We start from the raw sequence: 23587 nt of genomic DNA, 5'->3' as shown, positions 1-23587 counted from the left end.
CACTTTCCTCAATTGTTCCTCATAAGGCTTGGTTTCCAGACTCTCTATCATCTTCGTCTGCACAATCAAGTCAAGTCAAGTCAAGTCAAGTCAAGTCAAGTCAAGTCAAGTCAATCAATCAATCAATCAATCAATCTGGAGGAAGGCCATTGCTTCCTCTTTCCAGTTGCTCTGACTCTGGAGAGTGGCTCCTGGTGTCAGATGTGAGCCTGCAATTAGTCCAAACTCTTGACTCTCATTACCTGTCTCGGCTACTTAAGCTTATGATAGCACACCAAATTAGCTTTCAAGTGGCTTCTGGGAGACTTTTGCAGAACAGAAGCCATTTCCTGCAAGATCCAGGAATGGCGACATGTTTTCAAGGAGCAAATGAGGGGCAATGATCTTCTTCTTATACTCCCCCCCCCCTCTTTTGAGGTTCTCATTAGCATCTTTTCAAAAGGCCATAAATGAGTAAATCAAAAGAGCTAGGAGATGATATCTATCCCCTATCCCTATTCATATGTATCTCATTAAAGCATCGACCTGTGGGGGTGAGTGAAGGGCAAAATGAACTGGTTTTAGAATGTATTGATCATGCTGTGGTTTTGTGTTGTTGTGGTGCATAACGAAAAGGACTTGAATGCCTATCTCAAGAGGTGTCTCTTCTCTTGAGCTACTGTGATTGGGAGTTAAACCTAGCGAATGCTACTGGGATACTTTCCCTACTATCCAGTAGGAGTACTTGCAATGGAGAATTAATGATAGTGATATTGTTGAGCGATGCCCACAAAATAGTGGGGATATTTGCAACCTTGATCACATCCTGACTTGAATTTGTGGCTTGGCACATGCAAATGAAGAAGTGGGGATTGGTTTACTGGTCAGTGATGTCCTAAAGACCCTTAATTCTTCATTTAAAGAGCCTTTTCACTACTTATCTCCTTTGAAAAAGGGAGTTCCGAGATGGAAAAGTGCAGGATTCTCAAATGCAGTGGATGATAGCCAAACAATTTCTACTCGGAGTTGACCCACTGTGTGGCTTTTGTTTTAAGCCAGTTGCAGGGAACTGGAGTTTTAGTGGGGAGGAGATGGAAACTTCAATCTTCCTCTGAGCCCTGGAGTCTGTTTCCCCCAAGGTGTAAGGATGGAAAGGGCAGCTCAAAGCAGATTTGGAGACATTGGTGTAACAATGTGTATCTCCCATTAGGGTGTGTCTCTCTCCTTTATTCACAGTAACACATCTTGAGAGGAATGTTATTCCACAGACCAGAGGCAGCAGGCACACTAAAAACCCTGCTCAAAGTTAGAATTATAGAATTGTAGAGCTGGAAGGTACCACAAGGTACCTCTGCATTAACCCCTGTGGAGGATTACCGTGGAGTGGGCTTCTGAGATCTTTGGAACTTGCTTCCCACAATCCACAGGAATCTACTGGGTGTATAAGGCAGTGTTTCCCAACCTTTTTTGGGCAAAGGCACACTTGTTTGATGAAAAAAATCTCGCGGCACACCACCATTACAGCCCCGTGACGTCAGCGCGCAGCGTCACGGCGGGAGGGACGCACGAAAGTGAAAGTTTTCAATTTTTTCCCCTCCCCCTTGCTGGGGAACCTCCAAGCTTTGGGGGTGGGGGGGGAGGAGGCAGCAGAGCGAGGGACTGAGGGACGGCGGCAGCTGAGGCAGCGGCGGCTGTTGTGGTGGTGGCGGCGATAGCGGGCGGAGGAGGGGGCGGCAGCGGGGCCGAGGTGGCCGGCGGCGGCGGGGGAAGCGGCGGCGGGTGGAGCAGGAGGGCGGCCGAGGCCGGTGAGGGAGTAGGGTTGCCCGGGGCTTGAGGAGCCGTCGCCGGGAGTTGCTGCTGGTGTTGTTGCTGCTGCTGCCCGGACATGCCGGCCTCCTCCTTGTCCGCTGTCTCGCGCTCCTCCCTTTTGCACGCGCTGCCCCGCCGCCGCCCCATTGGCTGGGTCCTGTCAGCTGATCCTGTGTTATTTCCTGTGTGTGTGTGTGTGAGGGGAGAATGGAGAGAGAAACCTCGGCACCACCACCGCGGAGCCGCCCCGGGCTCGACGCGGATCCTCGCCGCCGCCGCCTCTCACCGCCCGACTCGCCCGCCTCCCTCCCACGGCACACCAGCCAACGTCTCACGGCACACTAGTGTGCCGCGGAACACCGGTTGGGAAACACTGGTATAAGGGATAAGGCTATTTCCCAAGTATTTGTTTGTAAACCCCGTGTCTCACAGTGGAAACTTGTAATGGCTCATTGATGGAGATCCCTGTCTGCGTCTCCTCTGAAAGAGAGGCTATTAAGGATGTTTGGGATTGCACAAATTGACAAATTGAAGGACATGGTTTGCCAAAGAAACAGGCATATAATGTTGTTTGATGTTGTTCAGAAGCGGTGGCCATTTATTATATAGCGGAATCAACTCTTGGCTGTATCAATTCATCAAATGTTTATTACAGTCAACTGACCATTAAGCAAAGTACAAAATATAAAATGATACAGAATCACAGCCTCGGGAGAACCAATTATCAATTATTAAAAGTGACAACTTAGGAACTGTCTTAGGAAGTCTAAGAGATATTAGAACATGCAGATATATGGCCACCAATCTGATAATGGATTTACTAGACGCCCACAAGAAAGATATTCAAAGGGGTCTCTTAGGATTGACCAGGGAGGGGATAAATTATGTGTCTCCTAACCCATTGATAAAATCTACAGCAGAACACCACATCAGAGAATGTTTTCAAGGTCTAAGTGGCTACAGAGACATATCATCGAGGGGAACTTTGTCTAGGAAGGCTCTAGGAGAGAGGGACATTGATCTTACTTTGGAAGCTAAAAGTTGGGTTAAATGGACCTTGTTAGGTGATGGCAAAGGCAGTGAATAAGGGAAAGAGGGCATTCTCCTTTTGCCCATCTATGAGGGATTTTCTTTTTTCTTTTTAACTGAACAGGGGGCAGAGACAAGTCACTGTTCAAAGTTTTGATGGGGCATTGTGCTCTTCAGAGTTGGAAGGATTGACTCTGGATGCTGTGTGGTTTGTGGGGTGGAGGAAACAGTTGATCTTGGTATATGGGGTTGTTTGTGATGTACAGAAGGCAGAGAATCTCTCCTGTGTAGCAATCTGGGTCTTGCAAATTTGTCCTTAGGGAGACTGCTCTCAAGGGCAAGAATCTGTGGGGCTCTGTATTGTAGGAATGGATTTAGACACAAGGAGAGGATTTATGGTTTAGCTATTATCTTTCCTTGCTCACCTTAGTGAGATCAGCAGAGTACCATCCTTCGCAACTTATACAGTGGTACCCCGCAAGACGAACGCCTCGCGAGACGAAAAACTCACAAAACGAAAGGTTTTTTCGTTTTCGAGTTGCCTCGCAAGCCGAATTTCCCTATGGGCTTGCTTCACAAAACGAAGCTTGCCCCGGGGACAGCGGGTCTTCTCTTTTGAAGCAAGGGGCTGCAGGGAGATCGCTATCTCCCCCCAGCCCCTTGCTGCAAAAGACGTCCGGGGAAGCGGGGAAGCGAAGCGCTTCTGAAGGCGGTTTCCCTAGGAACGCATTAATTGATTTTCAATGCATTCCTATGGGAAACCGTGCATCGCAAGACGAAAAAACCTCAAGACGAAGAGACTTGCGGAACGAATTAATTTCGTCTTGCGAGGCACCACTGTATTTGGAAGCTAAGACAAGGGTGATCTAACCTTCAAGAAACAATAATCCAAACTGGATTTTCCTGGTATTACACCTTTTCTCACCCTTAAAAACAACAATCACACACACATTGTTTTATGAAAAAGTAAAAGTGGCATTTACTTACATAATGTAGGTCTTAAAGCAGCAGTTACTGTAGCAAAAAGAAGGCAGGTTTATAACTCCTAAGTTACAGAAATACAAAATGTTAAGTTCATAAATGGTGTCTGAGCTGCAGAGCTCAGACATGCACGTGTGGTTAGCTTGGAAGCATGATGAGTAAAGAGGAGGCTGTCGAAGAAGGAAGGAAGGAAGGAAGGAAGGAAGGAAGGAAGGAAGGAAGGAAGGAAGGAAGTAGTGTTACAGTTTCCCACCAAGGCAGACAAAGGAAGTGATCTCACAGAGTTCTTTCTAGCAAATGTTACAGGAAAGTTCAGTGAGCCTCAGTCCCTTCATGTGCCTATCTGGTGAAACTTGAATTGTTAGTTTGACTCCATTAATGTCACACAGGTGTTACAGATTTTATAGTTATTTATGAAAGGCATGAGACTCTACAAAAGGCTGTGAGTGAAGTGTGATCATACTGTTGCCAGTAAGTGTAGGTAACAGGACTTTCCTTGGCCTCACTTAGGAACTGTTTTAGGAAGTCTAAGAGATATTAGAACATGCAGATATATGGCCACCAGTCTGATAATGGATTTACTAGATGCCCGCAAGGAAGGTATTTAAAGGGGTCTCTAATGATTAAATGAGGAGGCGTCTAGTCAATGGTGAGGGATGATAGTAGTTGTAGTCCAATAACATCTGGAGGGCCAAGGATGAAGAACTGTAGTCTAGAGGCCTTTCTAAAAAGTCAGCTCTACCCATTATTTCAGGCTGTCCTGGCGTTCAGGCTTTGCTGTTTTGCAAGGAGAGAGAAACTAAAAAGGCAAGTGAAGAAAATAAGATATTCTGGTGATCGGGTCACTGATATTTTTCATCTCTCTTGGTGCCAGTGCCTAACCATATGCATAAACAGCTCAAATTCTATGTGGTCTGTTTTGATTCGGCGCTGGCAGAGTTGCCCGTGTCAGAGAGACGCGTGCCTTGCGGTTCCTTTACTTCCTGCTCTCTGAGTCACTGATTGGAAAACTAAGCAGGGAGAGAATTGGGAGTCCCCGCGATGCTGGAGAGCCAGAGAGTTTGGTAATAAGAAGTCGAGAGCAATAGAAAACCACTTAGAGGCATATTACCCACTCAGGCGCTTCTCATTTCAGCTTCGGTTTGGGCTTATCCTCCGAGAGATCAATAGAGAGCTCCAAGGTGGTCCTTCCCACTTTTTCCTTCCCGAATGGTGAGGCAAAAATTAAAATACCAATGGATTCCCCAAAGGTGGATCCACTGAGTGATGAGGAGGAATAAATGAAGTCCAAAAAAGTATCCTACAAGGGGTGTTATTCTGCTTGCTACAGAATGGAACGTGCTACAGAAATAACATGACTTTAAAAATAAGAAAAAGGCAGTTGGGGGAGCTGATTATTCTTTTCTTGCATCTCAACAGAATGATAACATTGCCTAGAGGGAAGCAGGAGCTGATTAAGCTGAGAAAAGTGGTCAGTGAAGCTGGTGTATGCAGCTGGTCTAGGGATACACACAAAATCTTTGTGGGTCCGCAGGTTGAATTTCAAGGGAGGGAGTACTTGGTTATTTAAAAGCAGGGAGAGAAAACCTGTGGCCCTTCAGATATTGTTGAAATACAATTCCCAACATCTTGACTATGGGTAGGCAAACTAAGGCCCAGGGGCCAGATGCAGCCCAAACACCTTCTAAATCCGGCCCACGGACGGTCCGGGAATCAGTGTGTTTTTACATGAGTAGAAAGTGTGCTTTCATTTAAAATACATCTCTGGGTTATTTGTGGGGCATAGGAATTTGTTCATTATTTTTTTCAAAATATAGTCCGGCCCCCCACAAGGTCTGAGGGACAGTGGACTGGCCCCCTGCTGAAAAAGTTTACTGACCCCTGATCTTGACCATCAACCATGCTGACTGGGATGAGTACAACAACATCTGGAAGGCCAAAATTTTCTCTTCCTGGTTTTAAAGGATGGCTCCAGCCTGCTTTGTTATTATTACCTCAGGCCCAGGGATAGAGAGGCACACATTTGTCAGTTTTTGTTCTCTCAGTCCCTCCTTTCCCCTGTCTTGAATTCAGTTCCATAGCAATTTGTGACCTGCACTTTTGTACCAAGTTTTCCCCTTGAAGTTAGATTTTGAGTATTTACAATTTGGCAGGGGCTGTGGGAGGCCAGGTCCACAGATGCAATGGAATGAGGTGCTAAGACTCTGGGTAGGGACAGACGGTCAGTTTCAGATTCTCTCTCTTTTTCTTTTTTCCATTTTTCTAGTCTTAAATTCAGTTCGCCACATGTCCATAGAAATTTGCAAAGCTTGCTATTGTTTTTTTAAGTGCAAATTTCTCCTAATCATAGAATCGTAGGGTTGGAAGGGACCCTGAGGGCATAGCTGCCAACTTTCTCCTTTTTTAAAGGGAAATTCCCTTATTCCGAATAGGATTCCTCGCAAGAAAAGGGAAAAGTTGACAGCTATGCCTGAGGGTCATCTGGTCCAACCCCCTGCAATGCAAGGAGTCCTACAGACAGTCATTGCTGTGTGGGCTCAAACCACCAGCCTAGCACATTTTGCAAGCCATTTCACTCAGTGTGGTTCATCTTTGCATGCTATTTTCAGTCACATATGCATGTATATGCATATTTCCTCTCTTTTAGTATTTGCATTATCACATGGATCATTTGGAGAACTACATCTCAGAGTCTGGCGTGAAGTGTGAATTTCAAAGGATTGTTTTTCAGTCCCTATATTGGTTTGAGGAAGTGAGAATTAGGTAGCCTGTCATTAAAATGTAAACAAAATCAATTCCCCCCACTCATGGGTTAACCTACTCTAGGTTCATCTTCAGGAAATGGGGCACATATGTCTATCTGAAAGCAAAATTGAAAACAGCCTAAGGGAAAGGGGCCTGCTCTTTGTCCCATAAACCTGCCTGGATCCCATTAGTGTTTCTGGGTGATATCAAGCAAGGCAGGACCAGCCTCCCCCACCCTTTGAACTTGGAAGTAGATGGTTCCCTTCACAAAACAACTCCTTCATTGGCTTAGAGTGGCAGTAAAAACCATCGGGCAAAATTTATGTCCGGCCGATGTAATTGTTCTATAGTAAGTGGTTAGAGGGCTCTTATGAGGCTGTTAAAGGAGGTTTTTGGTTGATAACAAAAAATAATGATCTCTTTTATTAGACAGGGTCATTTAGAATGCAGTTTGGCTCAAATACAGGCAGGGAAATGGGAGACACTTCTGTGGAGTTTGGGATAGACAAAGAGAAGGTTGGACTCTGGCTTGCTTAAAAGGGATGGCATTTTAAGGAAGCATCATATTATTGTTGTTGTGGTGGTGGTGGTGGTGGTTGTTGTTTGTATGTGACTGCTTATTTCAAGGGATTTCTTTTCAGCTCAAGGGTCACATTCCCTTCTGGCCAACTTTCTGAGGGCCACATTGCCAACAATGCAATGCAGGGGTAGGGAATAGATGACACACATCCCCAGGACCCTTGAAACTCTACTATTCTATGTTTTTCTAAATGGTCAGGGCCAGAGGCAAAAGTGAGTTTTGAGCAACAAATGCAATTTTTATCTTCATGAAGTAGAATAGATTCTGGAGACATTCACACACCTTTCTTTACCCTTCCAGCCAGGGAAACAAAGAAGTATTATCAAAGTTTGAAAACACATTCTAGCTAAGCAGGAACACTCAGAGAAGGTGTGAAGCAAGACCAGTGGGGGTGGAGCCTAGTGAGGGTCCTGAGGTTTGGAGAACATTGTGGGGATCTTGAAGAGTTTCCCCCAGTAGGAGTGAGGTGATTTAGGAGGCATTGTGGGGAATTAAATGGCAGATCTGCAGGACTCTATCTCCTTGTGCTCCTCTGTTCTTTTATTTTTAAGGGCCCAGCCCACCAGGGTAGGAATCAGCTCTGCAGGGTCCAAGGAGTGCACTATTATCAATATCAATATCATCAATATTAATATTATACTGGGATAGCTCAGTTGGTAGAACATAAGACTTAATCTCATGACTGTGGATTCGAGCCCCAAGTTGGGCAAAAGATTCCTGCACTGCAGGGAGTTGGACTAGATGAATCCTTGTGGTCCCTTCTGAAATAATACAGTGGTGCCTCACAAGATGAAAAGAATCCGAATCTCTTCGTCTTGCGGTTTTTTCATCTTGCGAAGCAAGCCCATTAGCGGCTTAGCAGATTAGCGCTATTAGCGGCTTAGCGGGCTTAGTGGATCAGCTGATAAGCGGCTTAGCGGCTTAGCGGATCAGCTGATAAGCGGCTTAGCGGATCAGCTGATAAGTGGCTTAGCGGCTTGGGGAAAAGGGGGGGAGGAAAAAACCCCCGCAGGAACTCGCAAGACATTTTCGTCTTGCGAAGCAAGCCCATAGGAAATTCGTTTTGCGAAACACCTCCAAAACGGAAAACCCTTTCGTCTAGCGGGTTTTCCGTCTTGCGAGGCATTCGTCTTGTGGGGCACCACTGTAATCAATAACCAATAATAATTAATAATTAATGTATACCACTCTTCATCCATAGATCTTAGGACAGTTCACAGCATAAAAATACAGAATAAAAATGCACAATACATACTAAAACCATGACCAAAAACTGAACAAACCAGTTACTCCCTTCCACTCCTTAATTCCTCCCACTTAATGTACTTCTTAAAATACAAATACCTACCCCCCCCCCAAAAAAAGAGGTGAGTCGGGACCAACTTAGAAGGGCCTCTCACTTTTCTCTGCCACACAACAGGGCATGCCTCTTCTGCCCAGGGTACTACATTATGCCATTGGGTCTGTCCACTGGTACAGCAGTGGCACTGATCCTCGCTATGACATAATAATTTATTATTTATACCCCACCCATCTGGCTGGGTTTCCCCATCTGAAGGCAGCACTGTATCAGGAAATTTTTGATGTCTGATGTTTTACATTTTTATATATATATGCTGTAAGCCGCCCAGAGTGGCCAGGTAAACCCAGCCAGATGGAATAGGGTATAATAATAATGATAATGATAATGATAATCTTAATGATAATGATAATAATAGCAGCAAAGGGTTGCTACAAGCATGTTGTTATACTTGCCTGTGAAATCTTGGAAGGGGTCATAATCTCCCTTCCTTTCTACAACTTTCCTCATTATTCATGCTTTCTGCTGGGTGCCGTATTTCACAAAAGAAATGTAATTGTCAGCACACAGGGGGAAATGCTATCATACCCAGTGCAGCATCCTATAGACCAAAGGATTGCTCTGGACAGTTCAGTGTCGCAGCAAAGCAAGTAATGATTGATCGCAGCACCAGAGAATTTTGATCTCAGCATTTCGGGCAAACTTGGCACAAGCCACCATGTAGCTTGTTGGTTGGCGGTTGATTAGAAATGGCAGGTTGCAACCCTCAACAAAATGTGGAGAGCTCCTGTTCAGGATTCCAGGTAGCCAGACAGCTTATCTATGCCCTGCTCCTGAATAGTTCATTCCATTCCACATATATACATTGCTTCAAAGAGGAATGAGGTAGATAATAGTACATACAGTGTGTTTTACATTTGATGTACACTCATGTCTGTCCTTTGGGTAACTATCCATCCGTCAAGAGGCATTGATGTTATTTTTGTATACCTCCCATTCTTTTTAGTTGCCAGGTGATGTAGCTGCTCAGTGCCCAAATGCAAACAAATGAAGCCATTTCCCTGGTTTTCTCAGTAGTTCAAAGATGTCACATTCCAAAGGCAGGGGAGAGAGATTTCCAGCCATCAAGAGACATTAATATTCCTTTTTGAGCTCCATACGTTAAAGGGTATTTTAATTGACGGATAACTGACTCGTTGCTGAAATCATGCCAGGCAATGCTGATTGAAGCGGGGATGGGGGTGAAGGGAATCCTTTCTAAAGCAAGACAACCAGAATTGTCCACAATGCAATCCCTTCACTGGACTGAGTGCGTGATGCTGAAATATCAGACGGTTTTCTCGTTTCCTTTGCTGTGTTTCATTTGAATGAATTAGTATTCTGGCTTTGTCGCCTCCGATCAAAGAAAGATAAATTCTCTCTTTTGTAGGGAGCAAGAACGTTTTCCTGCAGCACGGGAAATAATGGCCTCCCCTTTGTATTATTCATGTCCTCTCCTTTTGTGGCTGTCATTTCTAGATATCCCTTGCTGTTGTGCAGCCCCATAACTCTTGGTATGTTTGATCAAAGACCCTTCAAATGAGCGGAACAGTTGACTCGGGGTTATGGAGCCTTTCAACTGCCTTACAGGTGGCTCTGCCTCTTGTCTGCTGCCAAGTCCCTGAATTGCTCCTCCTAGCTATACAACCTGTGAGCCTGTGCCTCTGTTAATATTTTCACTGTCATCGAGGTAGGAATGAGGGCAGTGGCTGGACTGGGTTTGGTGGAAGACAAGGCGTCCAGTAGTACGTAGCAGTGGCGTAGCGTGGGTTGTCAGCACCCGGGGCAAGGCAAGTGATTTGTGCCCCCTAACCCATGGATTTGCGCCCCCTAACCTGTGGATTTGCGCCCCCTAACCCTAACCCCCAGATGTCGCGCCCGGTGCGGCCAGCCCACCTGCACCCCCACGCTACGCCACTGGTACGTAGAGCCAGAGCCAATGACAGGCAAATCGGACTGATTCTAGGTTTGCCCCCATCCTCTTCCCTGCTGAGTTCTACAGTGGTGACACTGACAGCCAAGGCTACTCCCTGGATTGAATGTAAAAAAGGTAGGCAGGTGGAGGTGACCAAGAGGTTGGAGGGGCAAATGGACTGCCCAAATGGACCAGCCTCCACTGGATGAGCAGGGAAAGGGGTCTTGTTTTGCCTTTCAACGTAACCTTATCCATGATGCAGGGACGCGGGTGGCGCTGTGGTCTAAACCACAGAGCCTAGGGCTTGCCGATCAGAAGGTCGGTGGTTCAAATCCCCACGACGGGGTGAGCTCCCGTTGCTCGGTCCCTGCTCCTGCCCACCTAGCAGTTCGAAAGCATGTCAAGTGCAAGTAGATAAATAGGTACCGCTCCAGTGGGAAGGCAAACGGTATTTCCGTGCACTGCTCTCGTTCGCCAGAAGTGGCTTAGTCATGCTGGCCACATGACCCAGAAGCTGCACGCCAGCTCTCTCTGCGAATAAAACGAGATGAGCGCCACAACCCCAGAGTCAGTCATGACTGGACCTAATGGTCAGGGGTCCCCTTTACCTTTATCCATAGCCTAGGGCTTGCTGATCAGAATGTTGGTAGTTTGAATCCCCATGACGGGGTGAGCTCCCGTTGCTCGGTCCCTGCTCCTGCCCACCTAGCAGTTTGAAAGCATGTCAAAGTGCAAGTAGATAAATAGGTACCACTCCGGCGGGAAGGTAAGCAGCATTTCTGTGTGCTGCTCTGGTTCGCCAGAAGCAGCTTAGTCATGCTGGCCCCATGACCCAGAAGCTGTCTGCGGACAAACGCCGGCTCCCTCGGCCAGTAAAGCGAGATGAACGCGCAACCTCAGAGTCATCCGTGACTGGACCTCATAGTCAGGGGTACCTTTACCTTTACCTTTATCCATGGTGCACTTCCTGAAAAAATGCAGGAACTGAAACGCAGTTATCCTTCAAAATCCACTCATCTGCAAATGTGAGGCAGTATTTCAATGAGAAAAAATTGTGCACAGAAATGTGTGTATTTGGGGAAAGTGTGAAAACATGGTCACAACCACACTTTGCATTTAAAGCAGTATCTCGCCACTTTCACAGCCATGACTCCCCCCTAAAATAATAATAATAATAATAATGATGATGATGATGATGATGATGATGATGATAATAATAATAATGGGAACTGTAGTTTGCTGAGGGTGCCAAGAGTTGCTAGGAGATCATTCACAGAGCTACAATTCCCAGAACCTGCAACAAACTACAGTTGCCATGACTTTTTGGATGAAGCCATGATTGTTGAAGAGGGTTTTAAATACTGTAGTGCTTTGAAAGGATGGTGTGAATGTCACTGTGGGTGTTATAGTAATGAAAATAACATATAAATATGTGTTATCTCAGGAGAAATCACTTTCAAAAATGAGTATTAGGCAAAATTACATACACAGGTTTTTTTATTATTATTATTAGGAGAAATGTATACCAAAATGCTGACAAGTTTTCTTCAACCAGGGGCTTTGGCAAACCGATGCAGAAAGAGGGCAGGAAGGCTGGGTCACAGAGAGAACCAACATTTATAGATTCATTCCTCCCCCCATCAAGAGATGGTCATTGAAAGCACTTATAGGGGAACAAATCAAAAAAGTAAATGCTGTATTTTATTGATATTTACTGGTTTTTATTTTTCATCATTCTATCACACATAACCAAAAGAAGCCAAGGCCAGAAATTATCTTGAATCCTTTTCTCCAAAAACATGGAGACTGCCTAATGCACCATCTATTAATGAACAGATGGAAAAAATGTGGAAATTTGCCACCAAGGCTAAATTGATATGCTTGTTTAGATTTAGGGAACAAAAGTGTGGCTAAAAGAGCTTTTTCATTAGCTGGAATTGTTTTACGGAGTACAGCAAAAGCAGGTGGTTTGTTGCTAAATTTAAGTTATTGGTTCATAATGTTTTAAGAATTGATTTAAAAAACACCATGTGCGCACACACCTTTCAGACTTCATCGCACACCAGCAACTAAGATCCCAAATGCACTATCCATTTAGGCCACTGTAGTGGCAAATCCTCTTCAACATTTGAGACATTTAGATTTCTTATGTACGGTCACACATAATGCTTCAAAATGCAGCAGATCTCTTTATTCTATTCTTTAACAAGTGAATTAAGTCGTGCTTTAACTCGGGTGAATAATAAATAAAAAAAGTTATGAGCTTTGCAGAGCAGAATGTATCAGCTCTAACAATAAGAAATAGTTCAAGCTTTAGCAGCTGCACGGCAACCAGGACATTCTCTGTGTCTGCACCCGTGTTTTGTGTACAAATGGGTTTTATACACAAAAGGCAGCACAGGGGAAAGGAATAGGGGTGTTTGCTGCTGTTAAACCTGGATTGGGTTACTCCATATTTTATATATATAATAATAATAATAATAATAATAATTTATTATTTGTACCCCGCCCATCTGGCTGGGTTTCCCCAGCCACTCTGGGCGGCTTCCACAGAAACCAAAAAACACTAAAATATCATACATTAAAAGCTTCCCTGAATAGGGCCGCCTTAAGATGTCTTCTGAATGTCAGGTAGTTGTCCATCACCTTGACATCCAATGGGAGGGCATTCCACAGGGCGGGCGCCACCACCGAAAAGGCCCTCTGCCTGGTTCCCTGTAGCTTCGCTTCTCGTAATGAGGGAACCGCCAGAAGGCCCTCGGCGCTGGACCTCAGTGTCCGGGCAGAACGATGGGGGTGGAGACGCTCCTTCAGGTATACTGGGCCGAAGCCGTTTAGGGCTTTAAAGGTCAACACCAGCACTTTGAATTGTGCTCGGAAACGTACTGGGAGCCAATGTAGGTCTTTCAAGACCGGTGTTATGTGGTCTCGGCGGCCGCCCCCAGTCACCAGTCTAGCTGCCGCATTCTGGATTAGCTGTAGTTTCCGAGTCACCTTCAAAGGTAGCCCCACGTAGAGCGCATTGCAGTAGTCCAAGCGGGAGATAACTAGAGCATGCACCACTCTGGCCAGACAGTCCGCGGGCAGGTAGGGTCTCAGCCTGCGTACCAGGTGGAGTTGGTAGACAGCTGCCCTGGATACAGAATTGACCTGCGCCTCCATGGACAGCTGTGAGTCCAAAATGACTCCCAGGCTACGCACCTGGTCCTTCAGGGGCACAGTTACCCTATTCAGGACCAGGGAGTCCTCCACACCAGCCCGCCTCCTGTCCCCCAAAAACAGTACTTCTGTCTTGTCAGGATTCAACTTCAATCCATTAGCCGCCATCCATCCTCCAACCGCCTCCAGGCACTCACACAGGACCTTCACCGCCTTCACTGGTTCTGATTTGAAAGAAAGGTAGAGCTGGGTATCATCTGCATATTGATGGACACCCAGTCCAAACCCCCTGATGATCTCTCCCAGCGGCTTCATATAGATGTTAAAAAGCATGGGGGAGAGGACGGAACCCTGAGGCACCCCACAAGTGAGGGCCCAAGGGTCTGAACACTCATCCCCCACCACCACTTTCTGAACACGGCCCAGGAGGAAGGAGCGAAACCACTGTATAACAGTGCCCCCAGCTCCCAACCCCTCTAGACGGTCCAGAAGGATGTTATGGTCGATTGTATCAAAGGCCGCTGAGAGATCCAGCAGAACTAGGAAACAACTCTCACCTTTGTCCCTAGCTCGCCGGAGATCATCAACCAGTGCGACCAAGGCAGTTTCAGTCCCATGATGAGGCCTGAACCCTGATTGGAAGGGATCCAAATGGTCCGCATCCTCCAGGCGTGCCTGGAGTTGTTCAGCAACCACACGCTCAATCACCTTGCCCAAGAATGGAAGATTTGAGACTGGGCGATAGTTGGCCATACTGGCCGGGTCTAAAGATGGTTTTTTAAGAAGCGGTTTAATGACCGCCTCTTTCAGCGGATCTGGGAATGTTCCCTCACAGAGGGAAGCATTCACCACCCCGCAGAGCCCATCGCCCAGCCCTTCCCGGCTTGCTTTTATTAGCCAGGATGGGCAAGGATCAAGGAGACAGGTGGTTGGTTTCACGCGTCCAAGCAGCCTGTCCACATCCTCGGGGGTAACGGATTGAAATTGATTCCATGCAACTTGACCAGACAGGGCTCTAGCACTCTCCCGCCCCAGCCCTGCTCCCACGGTGGTGTCTAGCTCCTTCCGAATATGAGTGATTTTATCTGCAAAAAACTTTGCAAAATCGTTGCAGGAGATCTTGGGGTCTTTACAAGGCCCCGGTGGTAAAGGTGGTTCCGCTAAATATATATATATATATATATTTATTTATATATATTTTCGTTATACTTGCCCTTGCTGTTGTATGTATGGGTAGGCTGGGGAATTCCCTTGCTTCAAAGCTAATACAAACGCTTTAACCTAAGGTAAAGGTAAAGGGACCGCTGACCATTAGGTCCAGTCGTGACCGACTCTGGGGTTGCAGCGCTCATCTCGCTTTATTGGCCGAGGGAGCCGGCATACAGCTTCCGGGTCATGTGGCCAGCAGGACTAAGCCACTTCTGGCGAACCAGAGCAGCGCACGGAAACGCTGTTTACCTTCCCGCCGGTGTGGTACCTATTTATCTACTTGCACTTTGACGTGCTGTCGAACTGCTAGGTTGGCAGGAGCAGGGAGCAAGCAATGGGAGCTCACCCCGTCACGGGGATTCGAACCTCCGACCTTCTGATCAGCAAGTCCTAGGCTCTGTGGTTTAACCCACAGCACCTCAGCCATAAATCTCACTGGGTGGCCTTGCCTCTGTCTTTCTGAGCAGACTGAGGCAGACTGAGGTTGCTGGAGATGTGCGCCACTTGCCCTAATGGACCGGCCTACACTGCTCTGAACACGTTAAAATATTAGAGTAGGGAAGAGCTATAATAATGATGATGATGATGATGATGATGATGATAATAATAATAATAATAATAATAATAATAATAATAATAATAATTTATTTATACCCCGCCCATCAGGCTGAGTTTCCCCAGCCACTCTGGGCAGCTCCCAATCAAGTGTTAAAAACAGTACAGCGTTAAATATTAAAAACTTCCCTAAACAGGGCTGCCTTCAGATGTCTTTTAAAGATAGGATAGCTGCTTATTTCCTTCACAGCTGAAGGGAGGGCGTTCCACAGGGTGGGCACCACTACCAAGAAGGCCCTGTGGCTGGTTCCCTGTAACCTCACTTCTTGCAATGAGGGAACCGCCAGAAGGCCCTCAGCGCTGGATCTCAGTGTATGGGCTGAACGATGGGGGTGAGGACGCTCCTTCAGCTATACTGGGCCGAGGCTGTTTAGGGCTTTAAAGATCAGCACCAACACTTTGAATTGCTGCTATCCATGCTGCCTCGAGTTCCTTGGAGGGAGGTGGGATATAAATGTAGCAAATCAATTCCATGCCTTTGGAAAAACCCAGTTCTAAGTACAAGTACAGAATCGGGAATGAATGTGTGCACCTCTTGCCTTACCAGACATGAAATTCAGGCCAAGAGAGCTCACATTCTGTGCTAAGAATAGATTGTGTCATTCTGCATACATGTTCTTAATTTGCATAATTTCTCCTGATAGCCAAATGTAGGGCTTTGGTTCCGCTCCCGTCTTTGAGCATCATGCACTACTCTCCCCTAGAGCATGCAGCATCGCTCGGTGCGCTGAAATGGATTCATCTGTATTTCATACGCCACGTTGGTTGTTTCTCCCAAACTGAACTCTCCCGCTACGGTAGCAGCCTGTGGATCCCAGGACCAGGTGCTTTCCTGTGCGGAGACCCTGCCACATGCAATTGCATTTTTGCGGCATCATGCTGAAACAAAATGATTTGAATCCCTGCAGTCAGGAAGCCGAGCTGATGTTGGAGGAATCAGAACTACTTCAGGGTTGAGGGGAAGTCAGGAAACTGGAAGATGATTCCCTTTGGAAGATGGGGAAGATTTATGTGATGTAAAATTGCCAATCATCTTTAAAAATATTTTTCTTCTTATGAAGGAAGCATAGCAGAAGGGCAGAAATATATCGAGCTGAACTGAAATTGAACTCTAAATTTCGTGGCCCAATTCGCAGATCACACACTTTTTGTGTAGAATTTGCAGTTCTCTGAATTTTGCAATGCAGTCCTCCAGCCAAGTGGCCTGTACAAAAGTGTGTATACTATAGAAATGTATGCACCACAATGTTTCTACAGTAGTACCTCGGGTTAAGTACTTAATTCGTTCCGGAGGTCTGTACTTAACCTGAAACTGTTCTTAACCTGAAGCACCACTTTAGCTAATGGGGCCTCCTGCTGCTGCTGTGCCGCCGGAGCACGATTTCTGTTCTCATCCTGAAGCAAAGTTCTTAACCCGAGGTACTATTTCTGGGTTAGCGGAGTCTGTAACCTGAAGCGTATGTAACCTGAAGCGTATGTAACCCGAGGTACCACTGTATTAGAGAAAAGAGCATACAAAAATGCATTATATTTTGAAAAACTGCTGTATAAAAATGTCTATAATGGGTGTACAGACATATGTATATTAAGGTGGAATGAGCACTAAAAGTGGTGATGGGTTTTCATGAGGACTTTTTATAAAACCGCAAACCAAAGTATGCCTATCTGTCGCTGCCTGCTTTTTGGATGGGCAGCAGAGACCATTTTTATTTCACAGAATTGTGTTGTTCATCAAGATTACATCCCTGTCTCTTCTTTTAGAATCTGTTCTAAATCGTTTTCATCTGCTCTCTGAGACTGTTTATTGTCACGACCCCAGAAATCAAGCAGTGATTGAGACAACGGGGTCGGAGGTTGCAGAATCTCCATCTGAGGAGCTCTGAGCCTGACAGACAGGTGCCCATAGAGCAACCTCCCATAGCACCAGGTTCTGCAGAGGCAAGACCTTCATGGGCACCTTCTGCCGAGGAACCACTGTAGCTCATTGATCCAACAGCTTAGGGAGCACACCAGGCAGGAAGTCATAGAGCACAGAAGGTGTGCCCATCTTCAGTCCACAGGGTTGGACCTTTAACAAACAAAGCTGTCCTCAGTGGGAGGGTCAGAGTCTGGGGATGATATGGGATGGCTGGCTGGCTGGAAGAGGATAAAATTAAAAATTGAAAAGTGTGTAAGGAGGGCTGAGCAACAGTTTTTGGATTAAGCTGCTTGCTTGGCACTGTCTGTGGTCCTGCAACGCCTGACTGGCCTTCCTCTGTGGGTGACCAGGTCAAGCCATAACAGTTTTAGTATATGGTGGCCTTACTGTTGGAAGCCATCCTGAATATGTCTTAGAAAGGCAGGGTTGGAAAAAGAAACCAGCTGATACTCTTAGTCATCAGAAAACAATTGTGTAGACATATCTCTTGGTCTGAGACTCTGCTGAGAAAAAGTGTGTGTGTGTGTGTGTGTGTGTGTGTGTGTATGAAAAAAATTGTCCCATCAAATGCTTGGATGACATGTTCACATATCCATGAGGATTAAAACTTACTTTAAATTCTTAGGATTCTTACTTTGGAAGAAAATAGATTATTCTATAATGCACTTACACAGATCTGTAGAAGTATTTCAGGAATGATGACAAATTCCAGGTGGTGTGAGAAGATCTATTAAAGAAAGAAGGCTGGTGTAAAAATAAGATGAGAGCCCTTCTGGTATGTTTAGGGAAGCTTTTAATGTTTAACAGACCACTGTATTTTAATACTTTGTTGGAAGCCGCCCAGAGTGGCTGGGAAAACCAAGCCAGATGGGAGGGGTATAATTAACAAATTTTATTTATTTATTTATTTATTATTATTATTATTATTATTATTATTATTATTATTATTATTATTATTATTATTATTATTTCTACTGCATAAGAAGTGGATTGGAGTCAGGAGATTCTTCCCCCACCCCTTCCCATTTAACTAGGCAAATTTCTTTGGACACCAGAACTCTAGAGACCCTTTAATTGCTTGGTTTTGCCTTGTGTGAAGTTGGCATGACATTCCTTCCTGAAAGTAAAAATAGAGTTTTGAACAATAGAATCTGCTGGTTGTATCCATTGTTAGTTTTACTCAGAGTAGACCCATTGAAATTAATTGATATGGCAAATGTAGGTTGACTGGTTCAACAAGTGTCCTCTAAGTAGAAGCTAGAGCTCATCCACACTGACCTTTGCTCTGTGTTTTCTAGGCACAGATCTGGGCTTTCCAGGTCCAGGTCTGAGTGAGTTGTGGGGTGGGTGTGGGTGTTTCCCAGGAAAACCCACATTTTATTGCAGATTGCAAACAGCAATCTGTGGGAAACCCATGTGCAGTTTGCTCCAATTCAGGGGTAAAATGTGGGTTTTCCCCAGGAAAAGTGTTGGGACCAAAACAAAAACCCACTCAGACACAGACCTATGCCTGAGTGCACGAAAGGAAGTCTGGATGAGCCCTTAGTTGGCTGCAACCCCTGTTTTCCAAGCTTATAATCTTATTATCCTTCCTCACCTCAGGCTTGTAGCCAGGAAATAAACAATGGTGATGGATGATGGCACCAATATTAACCCTTCCACCTACCCACAAACTCACATCTCCAAAGGCTTTCAAGCTTAATATAACTCAGCATAGCCCACTGTAAATAAATATCAGAATAAATATATTCTCTTGTATAAATGAATTTATACTTCCCAGGTTTTGACCATTCTTGTTTTTAAATTATAGTCTTAAAAAAAAAATCCAATCTCTATGTAAGGATATTGTATGTGATTCAACTGCAAATTGAAATTTTGAATCAACAGAGAAAATGTGGAACAAGGGCTGTTCTCTCTCTCTCTCTCTCTCTCTCTCTCCCCCCCACACACACACTTTCTTTTTAGTTTCTACTTTGGTTTGCGTTAGAGAGTGAAAGTGTTTTCCCTAGACTCCAACCCACTTGGGTGCTGCGAGCGCAGGAGAAGCACCTGGCTTAACGCCTGACTGAGCATGTGTTCTGGCTAAATGTGCATGCTCAGTAAAGCAAGGAGCACAGAGGGACACAAAAGCAAATGCGAAGGGGGCAAAGCATGGGTGTTCAGGCAGTGAAGCATAGAGCAAAGCGGGGGGAGAGGATGAGGAGAGAGGAAAGAGCGCACTAATCATAACAGGGGGGGAAATGAGGATGAGGTTGTTTTTTGTATTGGTTTTTTTAAAAAAAAAACAAACCAAAATGCAGGTAATGTTGAGATGAAGGTACTAGTTGAAATTTCTGTATATTTTCAGCTTTGCCTCCTTTTTCGGTAGGGTTTTCAAAACAGTTTTCTGCTTATTTAAGTAGCAGTGTTTTTACTCCGAATTGACGTCAGTTGTTCTCAGTGATATTAGCACATTGCCAAACTCCACAATACAATAATAATAATAATAATTTTATTTATACCCCACCCTCCCCAGCCAAGACCAGGCTCATGGCGGCTAACACCAGGTATAAAAACAATTGATTGAAATACAACTTAAAAACAAAATTAAAATGCAACATTAAAATGCAGCCTCATTTCAGTAGAAACTCAAATCAAAAACTTTTTGGGGGATGAAAACGTCAAGTCTCCACTAAGGCTAACTATCCAGACTGGTCCTACATGGGCCAGAAAAAAGCCAGGGAAGTCCCCAAATAGGAGTTCCATCACAGAAGGAGAAAGGATAACTATGAAGTTATTCTGTTCACTCATTGGCTCATATTACTACTTCAGGAAATTTTGCTCTCACTACAGATTGGCTTAGTTGCCCCCTGTGATACTGTGACTCAATCATAGCTCATTCTCAGGGTAGCATTTGTGGCATCAGCCTATTTGCTTTGTGATTCCCTGCTGGCTAAGATCACTCCTCTGACTTTTCTAGGAAGCACCAGCAGCAACAATTAGGAGGACATATTTTACTGAATCAGCAATTAACAGGACTGAAACCAGGAAATATATTTACTGATGTAGTCAACCATTTCAGAATGCAAGTATGGGGTTCACATAATTAAATGCTTCTTCACAACAACAACAACAAAATCCCTGCGCATGCTGGGAAGAAAGCTAAACTAAAACAAATTCTCCTGATTTCTAGTCTGCAAGGATTGTTGTTGTTTTAAAAGAACACACAACCCCCTACTAGTATTCTAAAGAGAAGCACCACTTGGGAATTCTCTGGTGAACAGGTTCACACCACAAAGCTACATAGTCATAGTCACTCAGATTTGATTAGTCAATGGCACAGCTGAAGGGAAAAGGTAAAGGACCCCGACAGTTAAGTCCAGTTGTGAACAACTCTGGGGTTGCAGCACTCATCTCACTTTACTGGCCGAGGGAGCCGACATTTGTCCTCAGACAGTTTTTCCAGGACATGTGGCCAGCATGACTAAGCAGCTTCTGGCGAAACCAGAGCAGCACACAGATACACCATTTACCTTCCCGCCGGAGCGGTACCTATTTATCTACTTTCACTTTGACGTGCTTTCGAACTGCTAGGTTGGCAGGAGCTGGGACAGAGCAATGGGAGCTCACCCCGGCACAGGGATTTGAACCGCCGCCCTAGGCTCAGTGGTTTACACCACAGCGCCACCCATGTCCCTGGTCAATGGCATAGCTGAAGGTAAACTAAGCCAATTCAGAGTGAGAGCGGTGTTTCCTGAATGAGTCACATGGGTGATCCCATCTAACTGGGGATCACATAGTAAATGGGATGACATTTTTCACAAGACTATATAGCCAATCAGATTTGGCTATGTATAGCTATTACTGAGGCCAAAGGATGTCAGTGCAGAGTGAGGTCAATGCTTCTTGAATTGGCTTGAGTGATAACAGGGATAACTGCAATCCAAACAAAAGGAGTGTGGGTTGTGGGGCAGGGAATTGAAAGCAACCCCTGATGTCTTCAAAAGGCACAATTTAAGACTTTTCAGCTTCATTGTAGAAAGTGTTCTATACCAAAGTGCCCACTCTTTTAAATCCCTTGCAAGTTTACTTTAGCATTGGTACTCTTGACAGTGGCCATGCTTTGCTCGATGCTTAGCTAAATTCTGGATTCTGTTAAAGCAACAGCTGCCTCCCTTTGGGAGCTCTCTGTGGTCCTGAAGAGTCTGATGCTACTTCAGGTGACTGGATTTGTAGACAGGAACTGCTCTCTGGAGACTGTTACCTGCTGCTGGGTGAATCCAGCTAAAACCACAGGACCCAGAAGTTAGACTGTCCCTGTCCAGATAGGGGTGCAGCTGGACCACCAGCCGAAGCTGATGGAAGGCACTCTACACCATCAAGGCCACCTGAGTCTCAGCGACAGCAGAGGATCCGGGAGTACCCTCCAAGCTACATACCTGCTCCTTCAGAGGGAGTGTAACCCCATCAAGAACAGGCCACCTCCCAGCCATCTAGTCTGGGAACCACCCATGAACAGTGCCCCAGTCTTACCTGGATTGAGCTTCAGTTTGTTGACTCTCATACTGAGGCAAGACATCATCGGTCCAGCACATCCACTACCTCACCTGCAGACGTAAAAATTAGAGTTGTGCCTCAGAGGTTAGGGCCCAAGCCAATCATTACAAGAAAGGAGATTATGACTAAACATTAGGAATAAATATCTGGTGGTAAGAGCTGTTTGACAGTGGAATGGGAGCTGGTTAGCTCTCCTTCATTGGAGGTTTTTAAAGAGAGTTTGGATGATTCCTGCACTGCAGGTACTTGGACTAGATGAGCCTTGTGGTGCCTTCTACAGTTCTGTGATTATCCTGTTTGGTGTCATCAGTGCCCTTGCCTGTTGAATTAGGCATGTGAGTGATCTCAACCAGTCGGGACCATTCAGTAAATGGGTTACTGTGCTCCATAGCCAATCGGACGTGGCTGCATGAGTGAAGGTGGGTGAGAGCCAGAAAGCTCACTTTTCTGTGAATTTTTTTCCTCTTTCTTTTTTTGAGGGGTGAAAAAGTGCTGGGGAATGGGAAGTCAATTTTCAGCACTGCAGAAAATTGTGCACAACACAGTTGTGTGCTATTATGTCCCAACCCCTTTGAAATTCATTTTTCATTCTCAGATTCAGGACGTCAATTTCTATACTGCAGCTGGGGCTGGATCTTAGAACAGCAGTGCTATATAGCAAGCGTTATTGGGAAATGGGTGGGGGAAAATACAAATAATCTGAGAAGCTGATAGAGATCAGCCAAAAGGGGGCAGTGTTTATTAAGTTGAAGTCCAAAACTGTTTAGAATTTTTTTTCTGGGGTGGTCTTATGACACAACGGAGCACTCTTCTACAGCGTTTCTCCTCCCTATCTTAGGTGTCTGTCATATTATAGCCCACCTTATCCTCTAGGCTCTGGGTGTCTTAAAGTAATTCAAAGTCATATCACTGATCCCCTGCTAAGGGCTCATTAACTAAGTAACAGGCATGACTGCCTTGAGCAGTCAAAGGAAAGTAAAGGAAAGGCAATTGTAACAGTAGCTGCCATTGTTACATATCAATTACAGCTATCAATACTATATCATTACCAATATTATATTATGAATAGGATTACTATTGTATGATTTCTGCTCTTAATACAGCATGACAAAGAGGACGCGGGTGGCGCTGTGGTTTAAACCACTGAGCCTCTTGGGCTTGCCGATCAGAAGGTCAGTGGTTTGAATCCATGTGAAGGGGTGAGCTCCCTTTGCTCTGTCCCAGCTTCTCCCAACTTAGCAGTTTGAAAGCACACCAGTGCAAGTAGATAAATAGCTACTGCTGTGGTGGGAAGGTAAACGGAATTTCCGTGTGCTCTGGTTTCCATCACGGTGTCCCGTTGTGCCAGAAGCGGTTGAGTCATGCTGGCCACATGACCCGGAAAGCTGTCTGTGGACAAACGCCAGCTCCCTCGGCCTGTAAAGTGAGATGAGCACTGCAACCCCATCGTCGCCTTTGACTGGACTTAACCATCCAGGGGTCCTTTAGCTTTACCTTTTACCTATAGCATGACTAGCAAAACTTTATTTGCTTAAGCGTGTTTCTAAACTATATACTTTTTTACAACACTAAAATTGGCTTCAGTGATACCATCGAAGCAGGACTTTGGGGGTAGAAATCTGCTACTCCAGCAGCTAGGACTCAAGCTAATGGATTCAAATTACAAGAAAGGAGATTCTGACTAAACATTAGGAAGAGCATTTTGACAGTAAGACCTGTTTGACCATGGAATAGACTCCCTTGGTAGGTGGTGAATACTCTTTCATAGGCAGT

The 23587-nt window shown here is 45.3% G+C and overlaps 1 protein-coding gene across 2 annotated transcripts in view; it reads left to right on the top strand.

Moving 5' to 3' along the window:
- Window positions 1-23587, top strand: part of LOC309521517 (transmembrane protein 132C-like) — a 271354-nt gene that overhangs the window by 130136 nt on the left and 117631 nt on the right. The gene's annotated exons all lie outside the window — the stretch shown is intronic.

Source organism: Podarcis vaucheri (assembly GCF_965113315.1).
Source record: "Podarcis vaucheri genome assembly, chromosome: 16".
Taxonomy (NCBI): Eukaryota; Metazoa; Chordata; class Lepidosauria; order Squamata; family Lacertidae; genus Podarcis; species Podarcis vaucheri.
This window is presented reverse-complemented; position numbering and strand designations above follow the sequence as displayed.